Below are 16129 nucleotides of genomic sequence, written 5' to 3' on the forward strand. Positions count from 1 at the left end.
AGTTAAATTAGTTCCAAACAGTTGGAGGAACTAATTGTGAGTTCAGTCAGTTAATGCATGCATGCATGCAACTAGTGTTCTCCAGATAACTGAATATTCTCTCATAAATAACTCATGCATGCCAGTCAGATAGAGACCTAGTTGAGATTAAAGGAAGGGATAATGTACTATCAATTGGAGGAATTTTCTTATAAAGGAAACTCATCCATGCAAAAGGAACAGGGTTCCCTTGAGGATTGTGCAGTTCTGACAGTGTGTTAGAGCAGGGTGTGAGATCAGTGTGAGTGATCAGTGTTACACTTGGTAACAGGAGGATCACCCAGAGAAACTGCGCAAGGAAATACGAGGCTTGGAGGGTAGAGGAGAAGGCTTAAGAGAAGTCATGATTTCTTGTGAGCATCCAAGAGGATTGTACTGAGAGCTGGCCAGCTGTGAGAGCTAAGGCTTTTTGTAATCCTGATGTATTTCCACCTTCATCAGTGAGGGATTGTACTGAGAGCTGGATAGCTTGTGAGCTAAAGCTTTGTGTAATCCTGAGTTATTTCCACTTGTATGATAATACAGATAGCGGGGTTTTTAGCTGAGGCTTTCCCTAGAGTATTCTTCTATGTTCATGTGTGATTGCTTTCTCATTCTTAGTTATATGTGTTCTATTTGATCTTGCTTATATTCGGTTAAGCTTCCATAAGTTTGTTGTAAAAGTAGATCTTGTATTTTGCTTTAGTATATTGCATAATCTATTGATCTACAGTGGGAAATTCTACATGGTATCAGAGCAAAGGTGATCAAAGGAGAGAACAGTATACAAAGAAGGGAGAAGTTCGAAGGTTGAAGTTCCTGATTATAGAATTCGAATTCTTATCACATCTCAAATTTCACCAATGGTGTTCAACGGTTTAAGACTCGAGTATGCCCTTGATGGCAACTCGAATTATATAGCCTGGAAGGATTGCATGGAAGTAGTATTAGAGGAAAACGATCTAAAGGACTTCATTGATCAAGAAGTCCCCAAGCCGGCAGCAGCTAATGCTATAGAATTGGCGGAATGGAAGAAATGTGTGGCTAGAGCGAGGAGAACCCTTTTGGAGGGAGTTCGAGACCACATAGTCTTGAGTCTCCATGGGAAGAAGACATTGTTTTCAATGTGGAAAACATTGAAAGATCTATATCAAAACAACAATGATCAGAGGAAGCTGGCACTGAAAGACAAGCTTCGGAAAATCAAGTGTGAAAAGGGCAACACGATCTCTACATATCTAAACAAGCTCACCACCTGCAGGGATGAGCTTGGAAGTGTAGGGATCATGATAGCCGATAATGACATGGTGAGTCTTTCTCTCCTCGGTCTTCCTAAGAGCTGGCATAGCTACCAAGAATCAGTAAATGGAAGAGAAAAACTGCCAGATTGGGAATGACTTTGGTTGAATCTGATGCAAGAGGAGATAAGAAGAAGCACCAGAGATGGTTCTTCATCCAAGGAGGATGAAGAAAATTGTGCCTTAGCGAGTAAGGAGAAGGATTCTCATTCCAAATCGAGTTCTTCCCATGGTGGGAAGAAGTTTGACAAATCAAAAGTGCGATGCTTTCGTTGTCATGAGGTGGGCCATTATGTAACAAATTGTCCACAGAAGAAATCCAAGAAGGGATCCTTGGAAGGATCAAAAGGTGAGGCACTGGCCTCACAGTTCGAGTTGGATTTCACCCTCATCGCATGCATGGTTTCATCGATGATGGGTTGCGGTTGGTTTCTTGATAGTGGAGCTTCATTCCACATGACCGGCGATAAGAGTTTGTTCAGTACCTTGGAGGAGAAAGACCTCCAAATACTCATAGAGATGGGTAATGAGGAAAAGTATAGTGTCTCAGGTGTAGGCACGGTTGTTTTTCAGAGGGAGCATGGAGCTCGCATTACCTTGACAAATGTGAAGTATGTGCCAGGACTAAAGAAAAACTTGGTATCAATCATGATGCTAGAAGACAAAGGCTATGATGTAGTCTTCAGTAAGGGAAAGGTTTTCCTTAGACACATCACCACGAGACAGGTGAAGCAGATCGGTTCACGAGTCAAGAACATGTATGCTCTTGAGGTTCAAGATGCATGCAAAGCCTTAAGGAGCAAGGCAACTGTTGGAGACTTGGTGGTTGAGAGGGAGAGTACATTACCTCTCAACATACAGCGCCAGAAGAAGTCTCAGACAATTGTGGAGGAGTGACAATTGGTGAAGCAACTTTAGGAGGTTGTGGAGTAGCCACAACTGGAGAAGACGAGAGGAGACCGAGTGGAGGCATCCACTCATGCAGAGACCTCCAGTAGGGGGAAATTTCGATCCAAGTGGGCAGAGGGATCACATGTAGCCATACCTCGAGGTGGAAGGTGGGGCAATGTGAAGTGATAGTCCCAAGAAGGCTGAAATAGGGGTAGGATCCTTGAGGTAACCAACCTCTTTAATTAGACCTTGTTACGGGAGCCCCGATGAGGAGTAGCAGGACTGGCTGAGTGGGTAGAGAAAGATGCAGATGGAGCGGCAGAGGAAGCTTCAGCATCAGAGGGTGTTTCTAGCCCAACAGGGAGGTCAGTTGGGAGATAAGTTGCTTACTTCTCAGTAACTAAGTTGTAGTGCCGCAGTGGGCAGCATGATGTAACATGATGAGAGGAGGTGCAGTGCGGATGCAGTGCTGGGAGAAAGGACCAGCAGTAGCACGGATGTAGTGGGAGGAATCAGTGTGATTGATGCAGTCAAAGATCAAAGTGACAGAGGCTAGAGCAGTCAGACACTGAAGAGCACAGAGGTGCAGAGTTTTCAGTCGACAGAGGCAATAGCAGTCAGAGACTTTGATGACAAAGGCATCATTCTGATTCAGGATGGATAATTTTTGTGTTCCTAGAGTCGCTGGAGCAACAACACTTGAGAGAAGTGCTGCATGCAAAACATTCCAAAGGTTCAGGATCGGGTTCGAGTTGAATGCCTTTCTTGTTGAGAGGGAGTGTTGAAAATGGCAACAAGAAATCCTAAAAATAGAAATGCTAAAAATGGAATTGTTATAAATAGCATTTCAGGATATACTCCAACTCTGTTGGAAATAGCAAAAACTAGAAATGCTAAAAATAGCACTGCTATAAATAGCATTTCAGGATACATTCCAATTTTAGTTAGTCCTTGAACTAAAATTGAGAATTAAAATTCGAATTTGATCTTAGCAGCTGTTTGTAAAATAATTAATTAATTCATCTTGAGTTAATTAGTTGTAGGAAATCAAAAATGAAGTTTATGTGAAGACATGCAACAGTTTCTCCATTGATTGAGGAAGTTATCCCTTGATTAAAGGAGATCAGGATGAGTTGTACTTTGAGTTGCAATTAGTTAGCTCAGTTAACTGAGTTAAGTCCAGTTAAATTAGTTCCAAACAGTTGGAGGAACAAATTGTGAGTTCAGTCAGTTAATGCATGCATGCATGCAACTAGTGTTCTCCAGATAACTGAATATTCTCTCATAAATAACTCATGCATGTCAGTTCAGACAGAGACCCAGTTGAGATTAAAGGAAGGGATAGTGTACTATCAGTTGGAAGAATTTTCTTATAAAGGAAACTCATCCATGCAGAAGGAACAGGGCTCCCTTGAGGATTGTGCAGTTCTGACAGTGTGTTAGAGCAGGGTGTGAGATCAGTGTGAGTGATCAGTGTTACACTTGGTAACAGGAGGATCACCTAGAGAAATTGCGCAAGGAAATAGGAGGCTTGGAGGGCAGAGGAGAAGGCTTAGGAGAAGTCTTGATTGCTTGTGAGCATCCAAGAGGATTGTACTGAGAGCTGGCTAGCTGTGAGAGCTAAGGCTTTGTGTAATCCTGATGTATTTCCACCTTCATCAGTGAGGGATTATACTTAGAGCTGGATAGCTTGTGAGCTAAAGCTTTGTGTAATCCTGAGATATTTCCACTTTTATGATAATACAGATAGCGGGGTTTTTAGCTGAGGCTTTCCCTAGAGTACTCTTCTGTGTTCATGTGTGATTGCTTTCTCATTCTTAGTTATATGTGTTCTATTTGATCTTTGCTCAAATTTGATTAAGCTTCCGCAAGTTTGTTGTAGAAGTAGATCTTGTATTTTGCTTTAGTATATTGCATAATCTGTTGATATACAGTGGGAAATTCTACAGAAGACTATATGAAAAGATCCATGGTATGGGTGTAGCCATCCAGATAACAAGGATCATCATAAATATAAAGTCCCACGGTATGGTCATAACCATCCATATAGTAGAAACATGTGTACAATCATGAATGACATATAATTCCATGCAGCCTCAGTCATAACAGACAAGACTCAGGGTCTTGTGCTCCATCCCGACCCGACCAACATACGAATCCTAACATGTGAATAAATGTCTTGAAGTCGAACATGCTAGAAAACCACCTGATTACCAGCCAATGATGTGGACCGTTAATAAGCACGAGAGAAACCACCAATAATGATAATGGATCTCAAGGTACAACAGTACAATCCGTGAATGTGATAATGAAGTTGAGGTCGAACACTCATGGAATCACCCGAGTGAAAGCCAATAATGAAGACCTGTCATTGGATGCGAAGAACTAGCCATTAGGGCATGCCAACTCTAAGATACTGAAAGGGAGTTTCTAAGTCATCTTCCTAGATAATGAGCTGAAGTCGACAGGAAGCGACCCATCGAAGGAGGGAAATGATGAATCCCCCATTATCGACATGAAACAAGGAATAAAGTGGAATAATTTTCAGGACTGTAACAATGACTCAAACAATGTATAGGTAAATAATTGTAGATTGGACTTCTCTTGAACATCGGCGACACGACTCCGGAGTGTGGCAGCATCTAACTCAACATATGACTAAAGGCCATGATGACAAAATGGAATAGTCAAATGAGAGGCAAAACGGATCACCCAAACCTGGGAGGACAAGTGACTAAGTGAGGATATCCCAAACCTAACATGAGAGCAGAAGAGTGTCATGTTCAAGAGCAAGATGCTGCCTATACAAAGGATGTCTCATCTTCATTTTTCCCTCATTATTTCTAGCGAGTACCCCAATTATTTTTATCTCAAGCTTGAAGGGGATAGCATATGCTTGTCTTGTAAGTTCATTCTTCGAATGAATCCATCCTAGTAAGTTTTACGAGCCCTAGGTAGGAGAAGCTCGGTCTCATCATGGTGACGAATCTTTCATCGTAAAGTTTTAACGAGTCTGACGTAAGAATAACTCAGTATCTTTTTCACATTTAGAGAGTTTGAAAAAGAAACGAAAAAGAAAACTCCATCATGTCCCTTTTTGTAATTTGTCCCTCGAATCCGAAAAGGTAGAAAAAAATATCTGAGGGAACCTCTTGACCATGTCGACCAAAGTGTACCTTTTTCGTAAATAGTCAATCTCAACCCGAAAAAGGGGTAAACGTATATCAAAATTTTTCTTATTTTGATATTTATCTTTGTGTATATCAAATTAGGAATTTTAATATTTTCTAGTTTATGTCAAATTTATCTTATTTATCATATTTCTTGTTATGCTTTATTTTCTTTTGATGTAAAACTTTTCCCTGAGCTCAGTGGAGGAAGGAAAGAAGAAGAAGACTTTTCAGTAGGATTCAAGCCCTTAAAATACTTGTTCAATAAATTTGAGTTACAAGATGACTCTTAATTTTTTGGTTTATTCTTTGGATATTGTTGTAGGTATCACAATGGTTCAAGATTTGATAAGTCATTTGTGTGTTATGGTCATTTTTTATTTATTTATTTTAAATATGTGAATTTTATTAAAATAACTATTTTATTGAATGATAATTTTTAAATGAAAAAATTATTTATGAAAGGTTAATTTATTATCAAAACATCAGTTATGAAGAATAAAATTTTGAACATAACGTTCTTTGACGGGAAGCATAAAGATCTAAAATATTAATAAAAAATTATTTAAGAGTAAAGAAAAATCCAAAGTCCAACCCTGCGAATAACTAAAACAATTGCTTTTACCAATTTGCTAAAATTTATTTTGCTAAGTCAAAAAGAAATTATTAATTGGTCGGAAATGAAACATTAGATTATTGATTAGAATTAGGAGTCATACTTTAAATGGACTCAAAAATAGACTCAAATGATAACATATGTTTCTCATTTCAAAATTAGAGTATTTCTTTAATGAAAATTAGAATGTTAAAGTATTTTTTTTCTAAATTAGAATGTTGATTATAACTCATTAAAGAATGTTAAAGTATTTTTTTTTGAAAATTAAAATGTTGATTAGAACTAAGAGTTATAGATTAAATGTAATTAAATGTTATAATTTTTTTAATTATATATAATATATATTTCTTATTTTAAAGGTAGATGTTTTTTTGAAAATTAGAATATATATAGTGGCTGTTGTATCCACAAAAAATCTGGGCAGATCAACCCCGAAGGTACTAGCAGGGCCTAACTCCAAGGGCATCGAAGGACTATTGGCGAGGGACTTAACAACGGGGACTCGACCAGTTGAGCTAACCCCTGGGGCTAGGAGTAGTCTAACTTGTACACGAAATGAGTTTTTTTACTACATTTTTTCTGGTTAATTTTAATTAATATCTGACAAAGATTTTTAAAACCTTGAGTTTATATTTAATCTGTAGAATTTGAGTGCCCCAAGGGGTTTTCCACAGAGTTGAATCCATTCAAAAATGCATTTTAAATAACAAAACAATCAAATTCTTTCTTGAAATTGTTGTTTTTATTGTTTAAAATGTTTGAGATTGTGATTTTTTATTGTTTAAAATACATTTTTTGAATATATAAATGGATTCAGCACTTTGAAAAAACAAACTAGAACTCTTTGATTCTGTAGAATTTAAATTCAAGTTTTTTAAAATCTCTACAAGATTTTAATTAAAATTAATAAAAAAAACCATTTATCTATAAATCAAACTACACATACTTTATATATATATATATATATATATATATATATAGGTTGAAAATTATATATATATATATATATATATATATATATATAAATTTTATTATAATTGAATGGTTAATCGATATGAAAACAATTGAATTATTATTCAGTAATGTAAAATAATTTATTGTATAATTTAATAAAAAATCCTGCTTAACATCCTTGAGTTTTAGTAAATTAACCTTGAGTTTTGGTAAATTAATCTATTAAAAAACTATTATTTAAAATAACAATTTAAATTTTATTACTTAACCCATTTGAATCGCAGGGCATGTTAGGATAGTTCCAAATAAGCTAGACAAACTCATAGTAATATTTATGTTTGCGTTTGCGTTTGATATAATTGCTTTATGGAGGAACTTAATGAGTAAATGATTTTTTTATTGGTTTATAATTTTGTGAATAGTTATTTTGTTAAGTTTGTTAGGATTTTATTCACTTCGTAATGGGGAAAATAGTACAAGATTCGAATTCAAGATTTTTTGGTTTTGTAAGACTTCATTCCATAGCAATGGCCACTTGAGCTACTCTAAATAGACAATTTTATAAATAGTTATTGTTAACTATTAAGATGGAGACAATAGAGACTAGGTTGCAAGTTATAGAAAAACAAAACCAAGATATGAACCAAACATCCCAACAAGTAGATGTTGATACTTTAGAGAGTTTTAAAATGAAGGACACGATTAAAGAGCTAGAAGAAAAAGTTAATAGCCGCCTCACCCTAAATAGTGTGGTAGGTAAATTAGATATCAAACCAATTAAAGATGAAATGAAAAAATTGATAGAATTAGACCATAAGCGTAACAAAAGGGCCTTGAACCTTATAATATTTAGTTTGAAAAAGGAGGTAGACGAGGATACTTTAGCCATAGCCCAGACAAAATTACATAATAGATTACAAATTGAAACAACGTGTCTCATAGAAGCAACAAGGTTGGGGAAACTAACTGAGAATAAAGGAAGGCTAAGCCGAATAAAGGTGAGCTCTATTGACCATAAGCATGACATACTTAGTAAAACCTCAAGTCTAAAAGGAACGAGAATATTTATAAATGGAGATCTCATTCTAGAAGATCAAGCAGAATTGAGAAAGAAGGTTCAAAAGGTAAAGGTAGCTAGGAAGGAAGGAAAATGGGCAATAATCAGAAATAGAAAAGCCGTTATTCGAGATAGAAACCAAGAAGATAATAATAAATATCAATTCAACATGCTCTGGATTCTTTCTTGGAATTGTCGGGGCTTTCCATGGAACAAAGGCCCCAAGCTAAATTGGATCTCGAATGATGTTGATATTATTTTGCTTGTTGAAACTTGGGAGCACGAAGAATCTAAGATCCCGAACATAGATGGCTTTACATTATGGTCTACATGGAATAAGCGATCCTCCTGTAGAGGCATTGGGGGTATAGCTTGTTACATTAAGAAGAACATCTCTCCCCATGCTAGGATTTATAAAAACAACCCTTACAATCAATATAGTTGAATAGAAATGACTGACATTTATGATAAAAAGACCTACATAGCAATCTGTTATCCCCCCCCATCAATTCTAACTTCTATAAGAAAAAGAATCTAGATAAAAATAGTCCTTACAATGGTTTAGAGAATGATATTTCTAGCCTAAGGAATGAAGTCAATATCCTTTTAATGGGTGACTTTAATGCTTGAACTTCAAGCAACCAAGCTATTCTTCTAAGCAATCATTCCAACCCTAATCCTCTTTGGTTAGACGAATACCTTCCTCTGGCTAGCCGGTACAAAAGGAGCTCTGAAGACCTCGGTGAAAATTTGTTTGGGCCAGAGCTAGTCAAGCTCTGTAGTGCTCAGGATCTCATAATTTGCAACGGTCAAAAGAAGTGGCCCAATTCTAGCCAGATGACCTGCATCCATGGGCTGGGTAGCAACATTGTAGACTATGTTATCTCTGATCTCCCTCTATACAACCAAATAACTAATTTTGACATCTTAAATGACCACGAGCCTGATTCTAATCATAGGCCTTTACTGATAACTCTCAATTTTATCATGCATATAGATCCCATAGAAGATCATCTTTATAGCCAAAAGAAGTTAATCTTTGATAGAAATAAAAAAGATCTCTTTCTAAATGAATTAAAAACTAATTTGCTTCCTTTATCTAGTATAGACAACATAGAAGATCTCTATCATAATTTTACTACAACCCTCTCATATTCTATTAGCAAGTTCTCAATTGAAGTTTCAAGTAATAAAAGAAATAGCAAAACCAACCCATGGTATGACAAAGATTGTAAAATTGGGAGGAAAGCAATTAAGGAAGTTGTTGATAAATCTCTTAAAATTGGCAAGATAAAAATATACAAAGCTCTAACTAAAAATAAAAAAAGGCAGTGTATTCGTAAAAAGCAAGAGAATCTCTTACACCTCTTTAAGGTAGCTCCTAAGAAATTCTGGAGGCATATTTTAACTAGGAAAACTAAAGAATAATAAAATTTCTTTACATGACTGGAATTCCTATCTTAAAAAGCTTTATGAATCTCCAAATGTCATGGATAACTTTGAAACCCTACTCACAACAAAAGAAGTTTCCTTATTAGAAGACATTGATTTTGGGGTTAATCGCTTGCCTAATGGGAAAGCTAAGGACATTGAAGGTTACCAGGCAGAAATCTTAAAAATTGGAGGTCATGTCCTCATCCCCCACATTCACAAGCTTTTCAATCAAGCGGTCAAGCAAGGGTTCCTTAAATCATGGACTCAAAGCCTCATTATCCCTATTCTAAAAGTGGGGATACAAATAATCCCTCTAATTATTAGACAATTATGATTAGCCCTCTCCTAGCCAAGTTATATGGTATTATTTTGGAAAAGAAGTTGAGCATATGGCTTGAAAATGAAGGTAAGCAGGCTAAAGGCCAAGTGGGTTTTAGAAAGTAGCACTGAACAACAGAGCACCTCATTATGCTTAGGATCATTATGGAGGAATGCCGCAATGATAAATCCAGTCTCTTTTGTTGGTTTGTGGACTTTAGAAGGCTTTCGATACGGTTCCTAGAAACAACCTTTGGAACAGATTAGAAGAGCTAAAGGTTCCTTTTGATTTGAGAGCTGCTGCTATAAGGTTATACGAGAATGTAATTACCAAGTTAAAGAGCAATGAGGGGTGGTCGAAAGATATTAAGTGTAATATCAGAGTTAAACAAGGTTGCCCCCTCTCCCCTACCCTACTTGGCATTTACATCGACAAGCTAGAAGGTTATTTAGAGGAAGCAGGATGTGTTGGCACGATCTTACCTAGGATAGTCATCATCCTTCTTCTCTATGTTGATAATATTGTTCTTCTCGCAAGGTGCCCATCTGATCTTGCTAAACAACTTATACTTCTTAAGGATTTATGCTCTACCATGGGTATGATTGTTAACACTGACAAAACAAAAGTTATGATTATCAAATCCAAGAAGGACACTTACGCTAATTTTATGTATGACAATAGTAACTTGGAGGAAGTGTCTTCCTACAAGTACCTAGGAATTGGTATTCATCACAAGGTCAACTGGAACTATAGCATTGAGAAAAGGATTAATGGGGGATGGAAAACTTATTTTGGTCTTGAAAATAATTGTAAAACGGCAAACCTCGTAATGTGGGATAGAAAGAAGTTCCTCTTTGAAACTTTAGTCACTCCGGTTATCTTATATGGATGTGAGGTTTAAGGTTGTAGCATCTCTAGAGAATCCTGGAGAAAGATTGAGAAAATCCAGAAGCGTTTTATAACATATAACCTCAAAATTAAAAGGAACACACCCTATCCTATTCTCCTTGAAGAAGTGGGTCTTTCCCCTATTGAGAGCCTAGCTATGACTAGGCTTCTGTTGTACAAGCACAAACTTAATAACATAGGAGACCATAGACTTCCTAAGCTAGCTTTAAATTCCAACCAAAACCACTTAAGGCTCAAACGAGGTTGGTATAAAGATGCTAGGGCCTAGTTAAACCATTGGAAGATCGACGAGAATGTTGCATTGCAAAACATTAATAACATTAAAAGTATTGTTACTTCTAAGTTCAAATAAAAAATGTGATGTGAGAAAGATTTAGCAGCGAAAAGAAAATTAAGATATTATAAGGAGGTCATCAACCCCACCCTAGAATATCAAAAGTATCTCTCCGTTTTAACTAGCTTAAAGAAGAAAATTAATATAGCCAAGATTAGAACAAACTCTGATGAGCTCCATAGTGAAACGGGTCGTTGGGCAGTTCCTAAAACACCATGGATGGAAAGGTTCTGCCATCTCTGTGAGAATACGAACATCGAGGATGAAAATCACTTCCTCTTAGAGTGCCCCACATACAACCACATTAGATCTCAATTTCAAAATCTTTGTTGCAATACTGACCTTCCTAACCTTTTATGTTGTCAAAATTACAGTAAGGGCAGGAGGGTTCTCTCCAAGCTTTTTGAGCATAGGAATAAAATCTTAAATCAAACTAAATAATTCGTTTCTTTAGGGTTCAATAGACAAAAGTTTGGTCTTAGTGGACGTTAACCATCATCATCATCGTCATAAAATAACTCCCATTTATTTTAAAATAATTTAAAATTCAAATAAATAAAAATTTTAATAATATTAAAAGAGATAATGAGGTGAAGGAATTGGAGTGGGAAAACAACACTTAAAGGTGTGTGAGATGAGAGACTGCTATGAATTTACATCCATATATTTTTATGGTGTGAAAAAACATTAGACATATTTATATTTAGGTTAGAGATTGAAAACATACTAGATATATTGAAAACTGAATTTTCGTGTTAGAGTTTACAGGGTCATGATTAGTGAGATATTTATAAGGAGTTGTTTTTAGTGTGATTTTTTGAAAGTTTTTAAGGTGGGTTTTTCTAGTCAAATTTTCCTAAAATCTGACAGGTATTTATTGAAATCACAATGCAATCAAAGTACTCTAGAGATTTTCCACCTCAAAAAATTTCACCTTAAATTTTTCCACAGAATTTCCACACCAAAAAATCTAAAAAATAACATTAGAAATAATTCCTATTTATAAAAATGACACCTATTTATAATATTATAAGCCACCTCAAAAGATTTCACCTTAAATTTTTCCACCAAATTTCCACACCAAAAAATCTAAAAAATAACATTAGAAATAATTCCTATTTATAAAAATGACACCTATTTATAATATTATAAGCTACACTTTTCTAAAATTTCAACGGCTAAAAGTTCGGATTGCTTTCACTTATCATTCCAACATGTGAGATTGTACATCACTTTGGAAAGCGAACAAACAAACATGGCTCGCAATTGCTACGGGCCAAGGATTTTTGTCCACGCACGACTTTCATAGAATTTTACGCGAAGAATTTTGCGATAAAGCGATTGTGTATCACGAAAAAAATATGGCGCGCACTCACTTACTGGCTGCGAGGAATTTTCGGGACACAATCTTAGGCGAAGAATTTCTTACCAATTTCTTACACCGAATTTTCCGCGTTGCTCCGCAGTTTTACTAATATTAAAAATACTAACATTAAAATGGAAAGGTCAGGGCGAGTTGTCCACGTCATTTATTTATGTGATTTAATCATTCATTTATGTATTACATTGATTAAATGATTATACACTCAATTGACGAATCATAACTTTAAAAAAAATATTAGTGTATTTCTTTCACATCTCAACCAACAAAGACGAGACTCATAATTCAACAAACTCCAGACCATGTTAAAACATATTACACATGTAATTTTTACAAATAAATAACTACTCATTTTAGGTATGTCTTAAAGAAACATTCTAAAACATCAATTTGTTGAAATCTCTAACCACACATTTCTAAAATACATTAGACTTGGAATGGTTGAAATCATTAGCATTCAGAGATATATAGCACATTCCACATCCAAGGATATGAATAAAGTAACCTAACATATTAAGGATATGAATAAAGTAACCTAACATATTAATAGGTATAAGGTAAGGTAATACATTAAGAGGTTCATTCTAGAAGCTTGGTAAACACTACATGAATATATACATGTGGCATTTAATTTTCCTAAAATATGCTTTGGTATAATGGTAAATAATTAGTATTAGGGTTTTAAAATTATATGGAATTACAAAATTTTAATTACAATAGATTTTGTTTATACAAAGTGTTATTTTTTTCACAAAGGACTATTAACAGTCACTAATGAACTTACCATTAGAGATTGTACAAGTAAGAGAAGGATGTGGTATATTCTAAAAGTAGGGTAATTTTTATAATTTTTTAATGCAAGTATTTGGAACAATTTCACTAACTTATCTCAGCTCATAAAGAGATTGCATAGGTTAGAAAAATAATAAATAAAATAAAATACAACTAATACTACTAACAAATAAATAAAAAATAAAGATATCAATGCTTATTTTAGTTTAATCTTTCAACAACACACATCCACGCGTGCACACACACACATAAGGATAAGATGCTAAAAAACTTAATTAGTATGAGTATAGGTCCATCTTACCCCTAGATCCATCATAATCCTCATTTTTATGGCACCCTAAAAAATTTGCAATTCCAAATATTTGCTCTTCCTAGGATGATTAATTGATCTAGAAATAATATGCATATGGGATTGTAAGAATAACAAGAACCTATTGGCATGTGTATATTATAACCTCAAATTCTATTAATTTATAGTCATCCATTGTTTTTATATAATAAGCATTAAAATCTAATGTTATTAATAAAATATCATCAATGATCCATATTGGATCGTTATATTATTTTTTGTAAATATTGATAACTTTTGGGTGAAAAAGTCAAGGAATCAACTTGCAGGGCTAGTTTAGTGGTATGTTCTAGTTTGGAAAATAGGGTTTGTAACCTTCATGGGTCATTTTAGTCCATAACATGAAATTTTATGGGTTTATATGGTCTAGAAATTGTACCCATGCCCTTGAGAATGATCTAAACACTAAGAGCATCCTAATGGTGTGAGAATAACCTCAACCAAAGTTTGTATGTGAATGCCTTCTAAAATTTGATATACCTTGTTAACCTCCATGGTACAAGTGGATGCCAAGTTAGCTCCCATTACTCGCACACGCGTGACAAACCACATAAGGAGTTTCAAGAATATTTTAGAGTTTTCATAACTTTATCATATTGTGTACTAAGGAAACAAAACCTCTACCACTAAATGGCTATTAGTTTATGTTAAATACTAGAGTGCTAGAAGGGGTTCCATTCTAGGTCATTGCATTTGTTCCATAGTTGAGGAGAGAAATTATGAGTGGTAAGTTAGAGAGAAAAATTGAGGGGGATAAAATTTTGTAGTAGTCTTTTAGGCCATAGTGTCTCAAGTAAATCCATAGGGAGTACCTCACTCTTTATATTTGCATATTTACATACTAGAGAAAAGAGAGTAAAGTGACCTCGCATTCTAGGTGGTTTTTCTCCCATAATAGGCTTCCAAAGGTAAACATTGTGATTATTTGTGGATGGTGTGTGAGTATTTTCTATTTCCTATTTTTTGCATTTCATCTATTTCATGCATTTAAGCATAAAATTAATAATTAAGAAATTTGAGATCCAAGGGAAATTAAACTTCACAATAAAGATTTTAGTATTTTAGTAGATTTATTGTGATGAACTCTTCTAGTGAATATTCATGTTAGTTAGTAGATAATATCGGTATAAAGTAGATTTCTCTAGGGTATTTTTCAGAATTGGTAAGGATAAGGGAACTAATTTAAGGAGAAAATCACATAACCGTAGCCATGGTTGATGATTTTTCTCACAATAACCCTCATGATACATCAAAAGAGAGACTTATGAGGTTGTAAGCCCAAGTTAACACAAATCGCAATGTGAACCTCCTCATGGTGGCTCTAGCAAGAAATATTGAATCATTTAGAGATGTCATACATTCTAACTCAAAGATAATATCAAAGGGGGAACCAAAGATAATGAATACCCAGAGAAGGAGTCAAGGAAACAACCTAAGACAGAGTAGCCAAGTTCTAGTGCCATTAACCCTTCATAGTCTTTATTCAATATGGAGGTAAAAGTGGCTATAAAGCCACACAAAGCTGAGATTGATGCAATTTGAATCATTAGTTGCAACAACTAGAAGTTTGTTTCATCCTTCACCATATCAATGAAGACAAAATATATCATTTACTAGACTAAAGTTAGTGGGACATGCTTTAACTTGGGGGTAAAGCCATATGGAAACACTTAGGTTGGAGAACGATCAACTAATAACTAGGTAGGAGGACTTTTAAAAACCCCATTAAGTTTCAATTCTACCCTATTAGGTATGTAGAGGACTGATGGGGCCAACCCACGTGGTCCCGCCTTGCCTCAGCTGATGTGGACTTACGTTATTGAACTGGTTAGATGCGCGTTAATTGGAAAGTGATTATTGTTTAATTTGCAATCAACTTGGCATGTACTCTCATTACTCCTCCGTTGGACACCTGTCCTCCTCGGGATCCTGGCAAACCCTACCTTGTTTTTGTTACCCGGTTCGCGCCCTTGCGGTCATTTCTACCTTCGGTGCTTGGTCTCGGTGGCCTCTGTGTTGTTTGGTTCCGCCTCTGGTTATTTGTCTGTGATGAAACCCTTTGGGTTTCCGCCTGTTCCGTGGTGATATGATGAGGGCTCAGCTATACTCTGTCGTTCCTGTGTTGGTTTGTCTGTCCGGCGCTTGGTTTCTGTGGTAAGTTATTACGGTTCCATCATATGCTCGTTTCGTTTTTCATGGCTGTGAACACTCTCCTTTGTTTGGTTACGTGGGTACTGTCTGGTCTGGTCTTCTTGACAATTCTTTGGTTAACTGCTATGGCGTAATGGTGCTCGGTCCGCTCAGCTCGACAGTTACCCAGGTCGATGGAATTCCGGGTTCTTTCCTCTCCGGCGCTCGGCTATTTTGACAAGGTATGTCACAGTTCTATGCTGGAGTTTCTTTACCTTTATTTGCACAGAGACTAACGTTCTTCGGCCCCTCTGTGGGCAGGGGTCTCTGGTTCAGGTTCTTTTGGCCTACGGTTCCGGCTCACTATACGGTATGGTCACTCTCTTATATCCATGCTCAGGGTTTTCGTTTCCAGACTTTACGGCTACACTTCTTATGCAAGGGTTTTATTTAAAAGAAACCCTGACCTTCCGCCTT

This window comes from Pinus tabuliformis, chromosome 2_1 (assembly GCF_031772625.1).
Source record: "Pinus tabuliformis cultivar Carrire ecotype Pingquan chromosome 2_1, CPIR1, whole genome shotgun sequence".
Taxonomy (NCBI): Eukaryota; Viridiplantae; Streptophyta; class Pinopsida; order Pinales; family Pinaceae; genus Pinus; species Pinus tabuliformis.